At 37.5% G+C, this 20,013-nt stretch overlaps 1 protein-coding gene across 15 annotated transcripts in view; it reads left to right on the forward strand.

The window, feature by feature from the left end:
* SNCAIP (synuclein alpha interacting protein) overlaps positions 1–20,013 on the forward strand; it is a 152,629-nt gene that overhangs the window by 18,924 nt on the left and 113,692 nt on the right. For 2 of the 15 annotated variants that reach the window (XM_021939623.2, XM_021939624.2), the window contains exon 2: positions 10,334–10,495. The exons of 11 other annotated variants lie outside the window; for them this stretch is intronic. The gene's annotated coding sequence lies outside the window, so the exon portion shown is untranslated. Of the gene's footprint in view, positions 1–448; positions 3,814–10,333; positions 10,496–20,013 lie in introns of those variants that run through there. 2 more of the 15 variants (XM_009208954.4, XM_031666428.1) reach the window with 2 other exon arrangements.

Consider the following 20,013-nt stretch of genomic DNA (forward strand, 5'->3'; position numbering starts at 1 on the left):
GATATAGCAAGCACTCAAAGATGTATGGGCTTTCCTCCATGTACAACTTCATTTCTTAGCAATAGTGAGAAAGTGAGCAATTATGGCATTTGTACTTCAACTTATATTTTCACCTGGCTTTCATGTCTTGTGGGTGTGTTATAACAGAAAATTTGCCTAGTTTTATATGAAAAAACACAGTTTTGCATACTAAAATTTACTTAAAGGACCTTTGTGTTGTTAGGGTACAGTCTAAGTGCCTTTTGTTTTCCCATACAATTCATGAAAAAATTTACTGAGATGAACAAATGTTAGTAGTAAGCCATCATTTAATTCAGCAGTCCCTAACCTTTTTGGCACGAGGGACTGGTCTCATGGAAGACAATTTTTCCATAGCTGGGGGAGGGGATAGTTTCAGGATGATTCAAGCACATTACATTTATTGTACACTTTATTTCTATTATTATTACATTGTAATATATAATGAAATAATTGTACAACTCATCATAATGTAGAGTCAGTGGAAGCCCTGAGCTTGTTTTCCTGCAACTAGATGGTCCCATCGGTGGTGGTTGTAGGGGCATTGATAGGAGACAGTGACAGATCATCAGGCATTGATTCTCAAAAGTAGCACACAACCTAGATCCCTTGCATGTGCAGTTCGCAATAGGGTTCATGCTCCTATGAGAATCTAATGCCACTGCTGATCTGATGGGAGGTGGTACTTGGGCAGTAATGCCAGAAGTAGGGAACAGGTGTAAACACAGAGGAAGCCTTGCTTGCTCACTGCTGCTGACCTTCTGCTGTGTGACCTGGTTCCTAACAGGACTCGGACCAGTATCAGTCCATGGCCCAGGGATTGGGGACCCCTGATTTAATGCACACAATTTATTAAAAATATGGTCCCTAGTTAATTCCTGTGTGATGTGAAATCTCAAGTTCATTGGTTTTTAAATGTTCATTAAGCAATCCCTTTTACTATTCACTATTTTAGTTACTTAGTCAAACATCTTAACAGAAAGACTCCTTAAAAATACACTGTTTCCCAGAAGTTCAGAAGATATAATTAGTCTCTACATATTTTCAAGGTACAAATATTGTGTTCTTATGGAGAATAACTTAGAGATAAAAAGTATATATTCACTGATTTAATGACCATCCTAGTTTTTTCAGGCCACTATAACAAAATACCATAATCTGGGTAGCTTGTAAATAACAGAAAATTATTTCTCACAGTTGTTAGAGGCTGGGAAGTCCAAGATCAAGGCACCAGCAGATCTCTCGTCAGGTGAGGGCCCACTTTCTGGTTCATAGCTGCTGCCTTCTTCTGTGTCCTCACATGGTGGAAGAGGCAAGTCAGACTCAACACATTTAATGTCGCCACTTAATCCCATATCATTCTCTGTAACTTCACTTTGCATTATTTTTTCATCATAGCACTTACCCTAACTTAACGTGTCATATTTATTTGTTTGCCTATTGTCTGTCTGCCCCACCAGAATATTAGACCATACATGCAAGACTTTCTTTTTGCTTAGTGATATATTCATCAAACCTAGCACAGTGTCTGGCCCATAGCAGAAATTCAGTAAGTATTTGTTGAATGAGTAAGTGTACAGATACAAGCCTGCGCTTAGTAGACAATCCTAAATAGGGAGTGCTGCCACATGAATGTGTTTTTGTAAACAGTGTTGACTGATTAGAATGTGATAGTTGTTGACTGAAAACACATAAAAAACTTGGAAGATGCAAACATGCATCAAAAGAAAAATGTTAAATCATTCTCCAACTGTGGACAATGATTTAACATTTTGGTGTGTTTTGTTTCTTTATGTATTTGATATCATAATGGTGTGTTATCCTGGATATATTATTTTGTATCTTGCATTTTCCCACTTAACAGTCAACCATCAGCATCTTTTTATATTTTACAAAAATTTTTATAAAGACTTCTATTTACACATGGTGGAGTAAAGGTACATTTCTCCTCACCTCACTAAATAATAGAAATGAGGGGAAAAGAGAAGAAAATCCATCTGTAATGAAACAAGTCACTGGCAAAAGCCCCAGAGCATATACCTTGAAGCATACCTGCCAAATCTGTAATGTTTGGATACAGGTGAAGGAGGGCATAAGATTATACTTATTTTCATGGACCTAGAGCAAAACATAATTTCCCTTGAATTAAGAGTACTGCCATAAAAGACATCTCCAGTGTTCACTGAATTATATGACAAGACCTAGAGCTGTAGCTAAGCTGTGGAAGAAGTTGAGAGTGACTCTGCAAACATTCAAATATCACCACTGAAAGGCAGACAGTGGCACTGGAAGGAAAACCATTCTGATGCCATTTTAATTTCCCTTTCCCTAGCCTGCTGGCTGAAGGAGCTTGGTAAAAGTGAAATGGGGAAAGGAGGGAGAGCAGGCAGTAATTGTGCTTAAGGGCTTTGCTGTGAGGCACATTAGAGCAAGAAATGGGAGAAGCAGCGGGCAGAAAAGAAAGGCTTTCTGAAAGAGCTGGCCAGACTTTTAGGAAAATGCATTACTTATTTCAGACTCTGAGAACACACTAAGATGCTAAATAGTATTTGGTGAACTGAAAGTGTAAATACTTTCTTCCAAAGCTATTTGGTTGAGAGACATGGCCACTATAGAGAAAATAACCCTTTAAAATTAGAAATAAGAATGAAATAGCTGACCTTGTACAAACTTTGTGTAGTTTACAGAAAGAGGTTAGCACAAAGATAGAAGCCATAAATCAAAGATTAAGCAACATGGCACAAAAGGGCATGTGTTTCTGTAATTGTAAAATGAGCTTCTCAGCAAAAGGTGAAGCTGAACTTTTCAAATTGCTGGAATGTCGCTCCTTATTTATGAGCAAAGATAAAACTCACTTTTAGATAAATGACTAAATTGAAATACTATAATGCGTACCATTCAAGTGCTGTTATGGTTAAAAAATGTGACTATAAAAATGTCACATTATTACAGAACCTATTTGTTGGTTAGGTATTTTCCAAGTCCTATCTCCTCAGTTTATTGACTCCCGCTAGGTTTTACTACTACCTGCCTTGCATAGCCAATGCACAGTAGCTATTGCAAAAGCAAGATCTAGTCCTTTGTACCTCACACAGCTCTGAAGAATCTTAGAAACTCTTTAAACCAGAGCTGATATTGTTGCTAATGCCATTCGATGAAATAAGAATGAAGGCACTTTGTTGGCGAATACCTTATCTCCTTTACAGAAAAGCAGTGGTCTCTTTCAAATTCAAGTTTGCATCTAATTTGAAACTACATCTTATATTCTGATTGTTCTACCATTTCCCTTGAGCACTTAAGCAATCATGGTATCTCTCTTCCAAATTAAGTCAAGACAGAGCTTACTATATGACCTATTAAAGAACCAGCACCAGGCTGCATAACAGCAGTGGTCCTGAGCTGGGGATGTTTGTGTGCCTTAAAGATTATTAATAATTGCGATAGACTTCCCATGCTGGTAGATTACCTTTTACGTGTTAACATGGTAAGGCCACAGTGGGCTGAATTGTTTGCAGGTAGACAACAATAAGAAGCCAGAAATTGTGGGGAAATGGAATGTATACTGTGATAAAGATGGGGGAGATGGAGGCTACAAGAAAGAAGAGATCAGCATGGAAGAGTGAGTTTTGTGAAGAAGAGAGAAGTGAATCAAAAGGATAAGTCAAACAACAACAGAGGATGATACGGCAGACAGCAGGCTTCAATTCTTCAAAGAGGTTATAAGAAGATGAACTCGAAGAAATGAAAATGGAATGGCAAACTAGTAAAAACTAACACTTACAAAGCATATACCAGGTGCGGGCACTGTTCTAAATGCTTTATTTATGTTAATTAATGTAAACAATAACCCTGTGAGGTCAGAATGATTTCACAGAGTTTAACTTTTCTTTACATGAAAAAATGAGCTGGCAGTCCAGCTGACCTATGTTTAAGGTCAACTGTTGACTAATTTATACTCAGGAGAGTTACAGCAGAGAAGTGATATGCCGTGCAGCTAACACAGGTTCTTGTCAGTGGACGTCAGGTGGTAACATTGAGGGAGGGAAAACAGAGTGGATTAGAGAAAGCATTTTAACAGCAAAGCCTAGGCTGGGAACTGTGGATTTATATTAGGAGAATTTTTTTCTTTTTTAAAGACCATTCTGCAATTGAAAAATGTCTTATTAGAAAATGTGCTAATTTTTTGCAATTTTGAGGTAGACCTAAACTAAATAGAATGTAAATATTTCATTGTCACCATTATACATATAAATAAACCACTGATTTTGGATAAGTGTCCAGTAATTTGTGTATTATTCCTTCAATCTAGGCCTCTTGGGCAAAAGTTATATTGACCTTATAGGTGTGGATTTGGTGACTACAGTCTTCAGGAAATGTTATTGCATTGCCAGAGATATTACTAAATCTGTAGATTTGGCTGGGAGATATTCTAAAATGCAAGTGACAAATCACCTTTACTTTCAATAACCAACACAGTTGAAAGGGTGGGAGGAAGGCTTATAGGCAACTTAAATACACATTTTTGAGGATTTTTTCCCTCTTTCCTTTTTCTTGATGACTAAAATATCATATAATCTTATTTTAAAGAAAAATAAAATCTAACAATTTAGCATTTATCTTTAGTGGAAATTGTTGCTAGGAGGAAAAACAGTTTTATAGAGAAGTTTGAGGTGAACAATTGCCAAGGACTCAAAAGACAGGCTTTTTATGTGTGTGATGTATCTAAGGGTTTGTCTTGACAGTGTCAAAATAACAGTTCAATTCTGTTAACCATTTGATTCACAAATAAGTCAAAATAATCATTAGGCTAAATTAAACTGCTTTTTTTCTTTTCTCAGCTTTCTTCATCAAAAGTATATATTTGTAGTTGTAGAGCAAGCAGATATACTAGCTCTTATGAAAAGTAAAAGGTGTTCCAGTTATGACGGATAAAGGGAGTCTGACTGCCATAACTGTTAAAGCACACCAAAGTTTGGCAGAGGGTTTCTCTGCACTTTAACTGTTGTACATCAGGTTCTCTAGGAAACAGAATCTGTGCAGGAAGTTTATTAGGGACAGCTGTTGGATTCAACATCTGTGGAAGGAAGGGAAGGAGTCAGAAAGGGCAGAAGGAGAAGTTGGGCTCTGACATAGTCTCACTTAAAGCCCCAGCCAACCCATGGAAAGCTCCGATGCTAGGAGGGCTCTTCATCATTGTACTGAGTTGGAGCAAGGGCACCTGGCCTGCATAACTCCATGCCATCCAGTTGTTGAATGAATACAGGCTGCCCCAGGAAGGTGGCTTTTTCTAGCCCAGGGCAATTCCTATAGAAAGCTGAAAGCCGAGGGCTATCAGGCAACATCTTTCCCAGGACCTGGGCGAATATGGCCTTAAGTCCTGAAAAAGAATCTGGCAGCTCATGACAATGCCCTGTCTAGTAGCTGACTGAAATACTTTGAAATTTTAAGACAGAAAAGGAAATAATCAAAGAATAATATTTGCATTTTATTATTAAGACTTATATAGTGTTATCACAGAGGGAGGCCTTCTTCTACAGACAAAATAAGACCAAAAGAAATTATTTAAATAAGCCTATTTTGCATAGAAGTAATATATTTAGCCAATACTGGTTATTGAGAGAGAGAGAGAGAGAGAGTGTGTGTGTGTGTGTGTGTAATAGATACACAGAATGAGCCACTTTTATTTTTATGTACTGCATTAGTACCATAAAATATTGCTGTCATTTAATGTTTGCAACTCTCTTGTATGGAAGGTACTATTGTCCAATTCTGCTGATAAATAGAATCAGAGGGCTAGGAGACATGTCCAAGATCATACAGCTAGTTACTGGTGTAGTCATGACTCTAACCTACATCTGCCCGTATTAAAGCTCTTCTTGATCCTCTCCTTCATTGTTCTAGTCCTTGGACCATAGAGGTTTTCTATTTCAGTAGATAACTTTTTGTCCTCCCAGACCTCAGAAATTTTTCCTTTAAGCTAAGTGTTTATCTCCTTTGGCCCTTGTCACAGCCTTGGCTGGCAAAAAGGCAAGGTGTTTTCCTTTCATTGTTGTTGTTGTTGTTGTTTCTGAGACAGGGTCTTGCTCTGTCACCCAGACTGGAGTGCCATGGTGCAGTTATGGCTCTCTACAGCCTCAAACTTCTAGACTCCAGTGATCCTTCCACCTCAGCCTCCCAAGCAACTGGGACCCCAGGTGCATGCCACAACACCCAGCTGATTTTTTTGTATTTTTTGTAGAGACTGGGTTTCACCATGTTGCCCAGGCTGGTCTCGAACTCCTGGGCTCAAGCAGTCTGCCCATCTTAGCCTCCCAAAGTGCTGGGATTACAGGTGTGAGCCACTGCATTGGCCGAGGCAAGTATTTTTATCTGCACTTTAGCAGGAATGTAGTGCTGATGACAGTGGCCTAGCATCTTATGAAAACAGGACCATTCCAGGAAGGCTTCTGCCCTGTACTTCTGCCCCCATTTAGTAGATGAATTAACAGGTAAAAGAAATGATGCAAAATGTGGCAGGAGTCAGAGGTGAACTTGGGTCTACTGATTCCAAATCCCATGCTTAATTCCCCCTCCAATGGGATTAACACAGGAAAAGGGAAAATATGGATAATTGTAGGTATACTGCACATAAATTGTGGGTGCAGAACAATATCAACCTTTCAATGATCCTACATAATAATCGTTTTATTTATGATAAGGAGATTGTGGAACCAGTAGAAAGAAGTTATTTGAGTGGCCATTAGGAAAAATGTAAGCATATACACTTTTAAGAATGTGGCTTAAACAAATTTTGAAGTGATTTTAAACTTCCTTTAAATTAGAATAACTTCCTAAGGGCTTCTTGTTTAGAATGCCTGAATGATGTGTCTCTTTTACTGACAGAAATAGTTGCCTGATTCACCACAGTTGAATCACATGACAAATGCAACTCCATTGCTCTGAGACAATCTGTTTCGTCTGTTTGAGTTTTCTTTGTTTGTTTGTTTTTGAGGTGGAGTCTCACCCTGTCGCCCAGGCTGGAGTGCAATGGTGCGATCTTGGCTCACTGCAACCTCTACCTCCTGGGTTCAAGTGATTTCCTGCCTCAGCCTCCCAAGTAGCTGGGACTACAGGCATGCCACCACCATGCCCTGCTAATTTTTGCATTTTTAGTAGAGATGGGGCTTCGCCATGTTGGCCAGGCTGGTCTCAAACTCCTCACCTCAGGTGATGCACCCGCCTCTGCCTTCCAAAATGCTAAGATTACCACCATGAGTCCCCACGCCCAGCCTCCTCTGGTTTATTTTAGACAGCACAACTGAAGTAGAAAAGGTTCTCTTGTTGCCTAGTTTATTATAATAGGGTACTGCTTGTGTCAGAAAATTTGAGAGGACTTTGAGATATTTGTCAGATATTTATATAATATTTCATCTTCCATAGTATAAAAAGGAATAAGGAGAGTCATTGTAATATTTTGAGTCACATACGTTTTTTGATACATTGAAGTAAATGACAATCCCAATCTGAAGTATTTTAAGTCTTTTCTTAAGCAACTATTACTTTATTCATGTCTTTGGTTTCAGCTCAAATCTTAATTTAATGGAAGATTTCACCAACAGTTAAATAGAATGGATACTTCTGCATGATTAATGCAGTGTCCCCTATATATTGTATGACTCTGAATTATAAATTATTTAGCATTTTAGTACTAGAAACAGATGATATGTTTGCCTTTTGAAATGCAGATAGAAGGATGTAGACAGAGTGTCGCTCTGTCACCCAGGCTGGAGTGCAGTAGTGCACTCTCGGCTCACTGCAAGCTCCGCCTCCCGGGTTCACGTCATTCTCCTGCCTCAGCCTCCTGAGTAGCTGGGACTACAGGCACCCACCACCACACCCAGCTAATTTTTTTGTATTATTTTTTTTTTTTTTAGTAGAGATGGAGTTTCACCATGTTAGCTAGGATGGTCTCGATCTCCTGACCTTGTGATCCGCCCACCTTGGCCTCCCAAAGTGCTGGGATTATAGGCGTGAGCCACCGTGCCCAGCCTGATAAAAGATTTTAATACATCATGAACACTTACACATGCATGTGTGTTCATTAACAACCACAAGTCAGTCAGCTTAAAAATTCATGCTCACGACTTGTCGGTGTTAATCTAAAGGTCCATAAATTGGATTATCACTGCTAGTGCTACAGTAAAAACCAACTAATAATTTATTACCTTTTTTTCCCTAGGTATTAAAATGGTCACAGAACTACAATTACACCATTTCGTATGCACACATATATAAAGTTATGCTGATATTGACAATTTATAAAGGTTGTGAATGAGATCTGAATTAAGGATGGCTTGAAGTTGTCTTTTATTGACTATACGAAATCAAAAATTAAATATGATTATAATATCTAGAGAATTCACATACAATATACAGTGATTATTAAACTTTCAAGTTTCATTGTTTTGAGAGAAGTTTTGTGTCAGTCATGTCTGGTTGCCCAAATCTTTTTTTTTTTTTTTTTTTTTTTTTTTTTTTTTTTTTTTGAGACGGAGTCTCGCTCTGTCGTCCAGGCTAGAGTGCAGTGGCCGGATCTCAGCTCACTGCAAGCTCCGCCTCCCGGGTTCACGCCATTCTCCTGCCTCAGCCTCCCGAGTAGCTGGGACTACAGGTGCCCGCCACCTCGCCCGGCTAGTTTTTTGTATTTTTTTAGTAGAGACGGGGTTTCACCGTGTTAGCCAAATCTTTAAAAGAATGTTCATTTCCTAAAATTCTTTGTGGTCTAAACATAAGAGTTTATAGCAAGATTCACATGCACACCTGCTTCTATGCCAGGGATTCCAAAGTTATGTGTACGGAGGCAGGAAGGTCCTTGCATACCAGGAGGGGCACTTGAGTATTATACAGTGGGGAGTAGTGAGTATTGACAACTTGAATGGTGTAGGCCTGGAGAAAGTTGAGTTTGTGATCATTTGGGAATGTAATGCCAGTTTCTCCACAGCTTCTGACTTTCATGATAAGATAAAAATGTGGATGTTTTGGTGAAATTTTCTGATTTTTAGGACACTCACTGGGCCAGATCAATCCCTTACGTGGGGTGCGTGTAGCCTGTAGACCTCCAGTGTTCACATTCCTATCTAAGTCAAAGAGAACCCAAAGTCTTGGGTTGTCTTCCAATCAATTTTGAGTAGGCAACTAATTATCTTAACAGAATCTTCAAAATAGAATCAAAACCAACTTTGGATACATTTCCGTGTTCTTCTACAAGTGTCAAAAACTACAGTAACCCTCCAGTTTTTTAGTTTAAGCCATGTGTGTGTACCTTTTAGCCAAAGGGGCAGAGGCAGTTGGAATTCTATTTCATTTGGCATATTGTCTTTTATTATTGATTGGTCTAACATTGGACACTACCTTTCCTCATTCCCATTTACCTATCTCGGTATGAGATTTCCTGTCTTGATTCAAACCTTTGTGGTCAGTTTTTATCTGATCATTTGTCTGTCTGAGATCCTTGATATGCTTTTATAACATTTTTAACAGAAAATGTAAGTGCTATTTATGGAATGCAAGCTGGTCAGCTATGAAGGGTCTCTTGTGATTTCTCAAGTTGTTTTGATGTTTGACTAATATTGGCTCCTAGAACAGAAGTCTGGGAAGTAACAGGGAATGTTAAACGACTGAATACTAGTTTCCTTCCCTTCCAAGTCTGTCTTCAGGGGCATAGAGAAAAGATGAATGAGAATGGAAAATAGAGGAGTGTAACTGAGCAGGGGTTAATTATATTAATTTCAGACTCAACTCATCTTGAAGACATTATAATCTATAAAAAATGGAATTTCAGCAAGAAGCCAAACTCGTATTACCTTTTCCTTTTTAAGAGCACAATATGTTATAGTCATCAGGCACTCATAAATTGCCGTTACAAGCTGTTTAGAATAAGACACTATACAAAACCTACTTAGAATTGGAAACCGTAGGGAGATTTTTTCCCCCCCCCGTTGCACCTGAGGTAGTTTTTCCATGTGTTGAGTTTCCTTTTCGTTGTTCATTGGAGAACATGGGAATTCTGCTGTGCTTCTTGTACATGTGATGGATGAGGAGGGTCAAGATACAATTGAATTATTTTAAATACTGAGGAGCCAAATGTAAATAGTACTATGTAGTACTGTCCCCTCATTGTATATGCAAACACAGAGAGTCATCATGTTTTCTCCTTCATTTATGCTAATTTGCCTGGTAAGAATTATTAAGTGGTAGATGGGAATGGGAATAAGTAGAAGAAAGTGAAAAAATAGTCCAATTTCTTCCAATACAAACTTCTCTGTTCCTTCACCAGGAAAACTTCAGTTCCTGTTTCATCAACAATAGTAAGAATATCTAGGTAAAAGACCATTGAGAAGTGTCAATATCTTGAAGCAAGCGAATATTCTTCAAAATATTTACAGTAGCCATGAAAATAACTTAGAACATCAAACTGGAGTAATCAGCATTGACAATTGTGCGTACTATCCTATTTCTCATTACTTTGTCCTATGTGCATAAGTAATCATTTCAATGACTCCTTTTGTTAAAATATGTGAACATTTATATTCAATTATTCAAAAGCACATGATCCTATGTCAATTCCTTGGAAATTTTAGAGTAAATTTTACTACTTCATCACCTGTATCTAGACAAATTTATTAGGCACTTGCTGATGGTGAGTAATACCTGTTTATTAAGCTGATTTTCTGGCTGCTTTCATGAGAGCTTTCATAAATTAGCATTAGTACCTTAACATTTAAGCTTAAACAGGGGTTAGGCATTCATAAATTGAATCAAGTGATCATGGACTAAGAGGGAAGGAAAACGTTTTTTAATGCATTTCTGGCCCACCACCCCCCTCCTCTTCTTTACAACCCCAAGAGCCTACTTTCTAATTTAAAGTTAGAATCTCTAGTGCCAGAAATTTCTACTTTATGTCTTGGCTAACCAGCGAGGATAATCAGCACCTTGTCTTTCTTAAAATTGACAGGGCACATTTTTAAAGTGTTGAAAGAGAAGTATACAGAGCTTACAGGTTGAACAGTCTCAGTTCCCTGACCTCAGCAAAGATTTTGAAACTTAAGTTGTTTTCAGATGTCAGGGTAAAGCCCTGTGGTCAGTTAAATGAATCAGCTATTTTAGTCATTGGTATTTTCTAACAAATACATAAAAATCGGAAGTGCACACTCTGAAATATAAAAATCAACATTATTCATGTTTTATAGTTTTGTGTTACATTCACCAAAGGGAACAATATATATCCCAGTTTGGTAAGCCTATCATCTGTTTTAGCATATTAAAAAGGCAAACTCATTTGAAGATTCAGGTTTAATCCTTTGAAAATTAACCCAATCCCAGGCATTAAATGAACTTTGCCTAAATTCAGACAAGTGCAGAGAACCTCCAGTTTATTTTGCCCTTTTAGTTGGAAAACAATACAATTTTCCATGCTGCCTTTCACTGGCCCCTTCAGTGCCTCCTCAAAAGAGCAGTAGAGCCTTCATCTCTCAGGGATCTGTAGGAAACGCCGTTGTTTTGGGCAGGCTCCAACCATGTAAAATCCAGCCCCAGTACCCTGGAAATGTTGGATAGGAGGAGATTCTTGGGGTGTGGTGGGAGCAGCTAGTACTTAAAAAACAATACTCCATCCCGAATTTAGATGCTTCCAAAATCCTTTGTCTTTCACAAATCCACTTCTTGATTATGTCATGGAATCTGAATAAAGTTAAAGGAATATAAAATAAAGGCAGTTTCTGCAACAAATTTATATAAAATACGCTTGCTTCCTTCAGGCCACGTCCCTTTCTAAGAGGGTGGAACTAACACTTCTGTGAATGACGATGCATAAGAATGTTTTTTATTTTAGACCCTCTCTAGGAGAGTGGAACTAACACTTCTGTGAATGATGACACACGAGAATGTTTTCGATTTTAGCTGTTTGCCCATTGGCTGCCCGTTCTCCCACTGATCAGACTATTGGTTGCTAGGCATCCACATTATTACACCCAAAATTGCAATTTTGTGGTTTCTCCCTTCTTCCTCTTCTACTCTTCTCCTCGATGGCCTATCCACTGTTGTCACTCGACTACTTAGGTCAAAGCATAGAAACTGGAGGACTGAGCTGAGCAGTTTGGGGAATGGAAGCGTGGAACCAGCAACTACGTTTATCCTATGGAGTCACTGCTCCCAGGGCACAGATTCTCAGGGAATGTCTACAGGAATTACCACTGCAGGCTTCCTGGTGCCTCCTGCAAGCAGAGATCTGGCATCTCTTCACCATGGTTCAGATCACTGGATATGGATTTGTAAACTAAAGAAAACACAGAAGACCATTTCCATCCACATGCCACTTAATAGCTGTCAGCCATGGTTGAGTCCTATGATGAAGTGAGGGTGCTTTCAGACATTGTCTCATTTAGCCCTCAAGGAAATTCTAGGGAACTTTTAATGACCATTATCCCCAATTTACAGATGAAGAAATAGGCGTATAGGGAGGGCAAGGAACTTGCCTGTGGTTTTTTCTTCAGGTAACTGGTGCAGAAAGGCCTGAGTCTGGCTCCAAAGCCCGTGTCCTAAACACAGCCCTGTGTCTCCCCCACCAGCTCTCTGCCTCACTCACCAGTATGTATGATGCATTCCATAACCTTAACCTTGGCTTCCTTTTTTGTCACTCATTTTCAAGGTGACAGTGTGATAAGAAGGCATTGCTCTTTTTCCAGTGGCAGAATGTTTAGGATATGTTATTTTTATCTTATACATGGTTTGTAAAAGATATCTGCCATTGATATATGAAATGCTATCTTCATATTTACCTTTCATAAGAAACAAAATAGAATGTCTTTTTCTTCCTTTCCTCTTAAATATGTGATTACACTTGTTTTGGAAGAAGTACCGGGGTAGATGGCACCTTACAATAGTTTTGGCAAATATGTTCATGAGTTAAAGTCATAGAAGTCCTTGTACCAACCAGATTTTCCAATGGCACAGTACAAACTGAACATCTGAATGCTGAAACCTACTTTGTAATTTAGTTCTCAAACTAAATCAACTACCTCTTTTCTGTTTACTTCTTAGTTGTAGATAGCTAAATATTTGCTCGTGGAGCTGAACTGTTGCCCATTAAGTCGTTTTCTCATGTTTCCCCCTCACCTCCCATCTTTCCTAATAGTCATTACTGCCTGAAATCTTTTATTCAAATAACAACACATCATTTGAGTTGGATCTCATTTTGAAAAATTTAATAATTTTAACTGGAGATTGTTCAGTTATTTGAAACAACATCAGTATGCCTTTTACATGTAAGCAGTTTTTCTTAAAACTGAAATAATGAAACGTAATAATTATATCTTGCTTTCGTGGATCACCGAGAATGTTTTGTAAATAAATCATCAGTGCTATGCATAGATGCTCAAAGGATGATACTCTGTCATATATGTTTTCTCTGAGGGTTTTAGAAAAGCCGGTTATAAAGCTCAATTGTTACGGCAAGGTTTCTCAACCTCGGTCCTACTGACCCTTTGGATTGGGTCATTTGTTGATCTCTGCACTGTAGAATACTTTTCAGTATCTCTGGCTTCTACGCATTAGATGTGAGTAGCAACTTCTTACTCAGTTGTCATCGTCAAAAATGTCTCAGACAGTGCCCAGTGTCTCTTAGGGGCACAGTCACCTCTGGCTGAGAACCAGTTCTTGCCTTAACAAGATGAGAAACCAGTTAGACATCAAAACATTAGCTCTGTTGATGGTCAAGTTGAAGTGGAGAATGTGGCTGAGGTCTAAGGCCAAGTTTAATTTATTTTTTCTTTTTCTTTTTTTCAGATACTTCTGCCCAAGGGCACGATGCCTTCCATGTTTACTATATTCAAAAATGTTACAACCCCGTGACTGTCTCCCTCACCCACTTTACTCAATTTGTCCTCCTATCCCCCATCTCCACCTGAAATTCATATTTAATTGTTTATTGTTCTCCTCCTCCACTAAAATGTAAGCTTCATGAGAGCAGGACATTTTTTCTTTAGTGCTGTTACCCCAGAGCACAGATCAATGCCTGCCACATAATATGAATCCATGAGTAATTGTTGACTAAATGAGTCAATTATTTAGAGACACTTGCTGTAAAAAGATAGATTGAGGATGTTAAAGATCACAAACATAGCTGAAAATAAATAGTTGAGATAATTTTTATTGAAGAAGGACGGCTTAAAGTATGATCATTCTACTTAATGGTTTTATAATTAATTAATCCATAATTGAGATTTAGGTTTTTCCCTCATTTTATATAATTAGTTTTGCTGGTCTATTTTTCATGTCAAGCAAACAATGCTTTCAGAGAGAGGGCTTTGAGCTACAAGGAAATGAGGAGAGAAAGCTCAGATGATGCGTGAAGTGGGAAAACAGTAAGAAATACTAACATTTCTTATACAATCAGTCACTCAAAATATAGCAATAAGCAAGAGTCTATTGTTTGGTAGTTTCACTGGAAGGTAAAGAGAGACAAGCACAATATTCCTTTGAATGCTGCTTTGTGTTTCAGAGCTAACAACTGAGAGTTTTGAATTTCAAGTAAGTAACATTTTATCCATTCAGGGTTTAAAATTTGTATTATATATTTTCAAATCTTTCTTGATTTATACTTATTTTTTCAGTTCCCCAAATTTAACCAGTTACACATATTTAAGTACCATTATCCTCAATAATTTGAACCGAAGTAGTTGCCTTTAATAGGAAATATGCATTTCATCCTGAAAATAGAACACAAAATTCTTAGCTTAGCTATAGGGTCCAGAAATATTTGAGCTAAAATGCTGTAAGCTGAGCAAATAGTAAAAGATACACATTCTACCAAATGTGTTCTGGTCTTGAAAAATTAAGGACATGTGTCCCAGAAAGGTAGAGAATGCAGCCTCTTCAGGATGTGTACTGACCACCACTGAAATTTTGTATGACAGGAATCACATCCTGGCTACGGGCAGATGCCAGGATTCGCTAGTATTGTCAACAAAAGGGCTATGACAACTTATCTTTTAAAAAATGTTGTATCAAATTTTTTGGTTTTGGTTTATTGGAATGCCCTCATGTTTCTTAATTATAATGCCTACTTAGCTCTTTCAAAGAACCTATTTCTTACTTTTAAACATGGAGTCAAAATAGTAAGAATAATAGATTTGTTTTTGTTTTTCCGTTCCCCATACCTACTTCCTGGAGTATATGAAAAGTCCTAAAGAGGCTAGAGCAATCCTAGGGCTATGGATTGGGCACCTGTTTATTACAGATTAATTAAAGAAATGGAAGAACTAAAGTGAATATTCTATCCCAGTTCTTTGTTGGCTGTGGTTTGGAGAGGAGTTGCCTCCCCCAGTTTCACAGTGCATTAGTGATAGATCCCCTGGCTGAAACCCCAACTCCCATGATCTCTGTACAGCATTATTCCCATCCTCCATTTATGGTATAATGTGGCCATATTTTATCCCTCCTGGACTCTAACATTGCTCAACACCTGGAGTCAGGGGATTTGTTGTTGTTGTTATTGTAAAGACAACACAGTCACGGTTCACTGCAACCTTTAACTCATGGGCTCAAGTGATCCTTCCCCCTTAGCCTCCCAAGTGCCTAGGACTACAGATGTGTGCCACCATGCCTGGCTTTTTTTGTTTAAGAGATAGGATCTCACTTTGTTACGCAGGCTGGTCTTGAACACCTGGCTTCAAGCAACCCTCCTAACTTAAACTCCTAAAGTGTTGCGATTACAGTTGTGAGCCACCGTGCCCAGCTGTCAGGGTTTTTTGGTATAGTTTTATAATGATGGTGGGCTGAGTGACGGTGACAGGGAACAAAGAAAGAGGGAAAAGAGGAGAGGGCTGCCACTTATGGAAATTCTATCTGGTAGGAGAACATTTTGTTCGATTAATAGACATATTAACTTTCCAGTAAGTGCAAAACATATAATAGGTGATATGGAGGAATACAAAGATAAATATGACCTGGCCCTGCATTCCAGTAAAGCATGCCCTCTAATGATTTTCTTACTTGAAAAGGTCCAGTGCAGCCAGGCCATAGCCACAGATCTTCCTGGAAGTATTAGCAATTCAAATAAATTATGCTCAAGGAGACCCAAAAGAATGGCTTACCCTACATGGTTCAGCTAATAGCATTTTTATTATTCCTTAGAATTCCTTCTCTCAGGGACTTTTTTTAAAAACTCAAAAATGTATTTCCTTTATCCTGTGATTTGCTCTTGTGGCTCTATATTTTCTAAGTACATTGACATCACTAAATGAGGTTAAAAGTAGGATTCCAATGTTAGCAGTCAGGGAGTAGAGCTTGTCTCAAATAGCTGATGCTTTTTGCAAAGTCTAAATAAAACTTCCTCTTTTCTCTTTATTCAAGTAGAAGACAGTTTTACCAATAAATCCAGTTAGATCCTGTCTATTGCAAAGAATAGATTTGTAGACTAATAGAGTTTTAGACCTGTAAAATTAGGGATAAGCTAGACAGCTAAATCAGTAGACACTTAGTATATATCTTCTTTCTAGTCGTTGAATAATAGGACTCTTGAATTCATTTCTAATGATTTATTGAAATTTGGGTAAATGAAAGTAGGGTTGAAATGATCTAGTTGTAAGTCTTTTGCCATTTCCAGTCCATAGTAGTATTAAGCCAAAAAGTCTGTTTTCAAACCTTTTGGTAGCCACATAAAAGTAATAATTTTGACTCTGAAGATATTTGAACTGTGAGGTTCTAAGAAAGACTAATTATATGGATACAATTATAGATATAATGAAAGCAATTGTCAATGGATTGTGTAGGGATTTTTCCAATCACATTAATTATATTACCAAATAATTAAAACATAGCTGAGGCAAGCTATCTAGGAGTGATTTCCAGATGTGAGTGAGCTAATTTTTATCATTAAAGATAACTCAATGTTTTAATGTAACTGGAACAAAAAACATGTGCTTCAGTAGAACCTTCAAGAATCCAGTGTTATTTGCCTGACTTTATTTTACCCATAAATTGTTTGAAAGGATAGACTATGAATTCTTTATCATCTATAATATATTACAGCTTTCTGGAAGGTCTATGTGAGAAACACTTTTTAAAGCTTGCTAGGATAAAGTGACGGTTATAACATCTTTACCACAAGGAACATCTGTTTACCAGCTCTGCTTTTTTTGACCGGCTGTAGGAGTGCTTTAGGGAGTGATTTTTTTTTTCTTTTTTTTTTTTTTTTTCCTTCTCTTGACAGGCTTCTGTGCTTGAGGCCAGACTACAAAGATAACAATAGTGTATGAGTGTTTATGTATGTGTATTCATGTGGGCACATGTGTACAGCATGCTAAAATCATAAGCATAGTCATATAACAATGGTTCTGTTTCTCCACATGATTTGAAAGTCATTGGCACTTCTACCTGTGAGTAGATACCCTCAATTTGAAAAAAAAAAAAAAAAATTGATCTTACTTTGTCTCTCTTCTAATTAAGTTTTCAATTTCTAGAAATTCTTTACATTTTTAACTAAAATGATGCATGTGACATGACACCTTGGTATAATGGACATCTTATTCAGACAGTTCTGTTTATATCTGATTTTTAGAAATTATAAAAAGAAGTATATTGTTTTTTCACCTAACATAGAACTGTGAAGTTCTGCAAAAGAAGGCAAAGTTGAATTTGGGAAACATTCATTCAGATTTTTCCTCTGATAACAATTTTCTTTAAAAAAAAAAATAAGCTAAAAGTGTTTCCTTTTTTATTTCCCATTTTTTTCTTGGCCTTTGAATATCCAACATTACCAAACATGTTATGAGCAAGACAAGGTATAGTTTGTTGTTACTTCTTAAGTCAGTAATGGTTTTTCTTAAAAATGATATGAATAGGCCGGGCGTGGTGGCTCAAGCCTGTAATCCCAGCACTTTGGGAGGCTGAGACAGGCAGATCACGAGGTCAGGAGATCGAGACCATCCTGGCTAACACAGTGAAACCCCGTCTCTACTAAAAAATACAAAAAATTAGCTGGGCTAGGTGGCAGGCACCTGTAGTCCCAGCAGGGCTGAAGCAGGAGAATGCGTAAACCTGGGAGGCGGAGCTTGCAGTGAGCTGAGATCGTGCCACTGCACCTCAGCCTGGGCGACAGAGCGAGACTCCATCTAAAAAAAAAAAAGATATAAATATTGATAAATACTGAATGTATTTCAGTTTTCCTCAAATTATTGGGATTCCCCCATCCATTATTACAGATTTCAAAGGACATATGCCTTTCATTCCAATTTTCTAACAATTGGGATACAACTTGAAAATTCCCAAGTATTTTTTATATATTAGTTAAAGGAATGGGAAACCTAAAAATAAAGTTTATTGTTTCTTATTTATTAAGATATTTTAACTCATTAAATGAAAAAGACATGTAAAATAGCTTTCACTGTGTGGAATTATGGTGCAGGCAATTTCTGTTGCTTATTACCTTCATATTCTTGAATAGTGGGGTGGTAACAGGTCCCTGCCCTCATCGTCTGAGTCCCCACAGATCAGTTACAATGGAGTTGTCAGAAGAGGAACATATTCACTGATGAAATGACTAGTTATAAAAGTAGTCTTCTAAAACCCTATCAAGTTAATGTTTCTGTTCATCAGTTTGGGGCTGATTATAAGATGCTTATAACAATTTAATGCAACAGAAATGCTATGCTGAAAATATAGTGTACATACCAACCATATAACAAAGGAAATTTATTATAAGAATTATTTAATGCAAAGAAATTGATGTTGAAAAATTGCCTGATTCACATATAAACCCATTGACAAATGAGGAGCCAGCAGAGTTGGATCAATGAGCAATTGAAAATTAGAGAACAAAAATGGATGAGGACATAAGATGTTTCACACAAGAACTATATCAGAATCAAAAGATGAGAAAATATCTGGAAAATTGATGACATTTTTTAGTATTTCTGCAATAACAGGTCTACTTTAAGCTGCACTGTTGTATAGTTTTGTACAAAAAAAAATGTCCTGAAAAATCAACACTTGATTTGGTCTTTATTCCAGTTGATAGCTTAAATTTTAGTTTAAACTTTGTTCCTTTTGATATAATTTTTAATGAAAGTCATTTAAGATAATATTCCAATATGATCTTTGTCACTATTTCTATGAAAAAATGGATTGACCCTTTTCTGTTACCAATTATTCTCTGATAATGAAAGCCTCTGGAATAAAGCCACCACTCTGAATTTTCTATCACAATTAATTATGAATAGAATATGCCTCAGTTCATTCCTTTGTTTAAACCACAAATTATTTATTTGCCTCTTTTCAGAATACTTTTTGAGCACAATGATCCTCAACTCTGGTTACACATTAAAATTACCTGAGGAGTGTTTTTAAATACAGATGCCTAGTTCCCACCCCAGAAAAATTAAATCAAAATCCCAGGGCTGCAGAGAGGTGGGAGGTAGAACTTGATATGAACTATTGTTTAAAGCTTCCCAGGAGATTCTAATGACTACCACTGATAATACCTCTAAAGGGTATTAAAACTTCCAGCAAGCTTTCCAACTAAAGAAATGAATATAGATATGGTTTGCTTCCTACCCACACTGTTTTAATACACAGAAACTTTCAAGGATTTCCCTTATATAAATCAACTTTAAAAATGACAGAAAATTAGATCTTTATTAAGAAAAAAGAGAAATTTCTTAAGATAACTAATTTCTATACTCCACACTAGGTATTTCTTCCATTTGCTTTTTCTGCTATTTCCTGTCTTTGGAGTAATCATCATAGTGTTTGTGTTTCTGAGAGGTTGAGGGTCTGGCAGACAGAACCTCAGCACAGTCAAAACACCTCATGCTTTCTGATCCCTCTGCTGCTTCATCCCATTGTGCATCCTACTCTAGCCAAACAAATACAGTCTTTATTTCCTATGCTGTGGTGCTTCACTGGGCCATGATGGTTTTGATAGGGCTCTTCTCTGCCCGTGGCTGCCCTGCTCATCTC

The sequence above is a fragment of the Papio anubis genome, chromosome 5 (genome assembly GCF_008728515.1).
Source record: "Papio anubis isolate 15944 chromosome 5, Panubis1.0, whole genome shotgun sequence".
In the NCBI taxonomy this organism is placed as follows: Eukaryota; Metazoa; Chordata; class Mammalia; order Primates; family Cercopithecidae; genus Papio; species Papio anubis.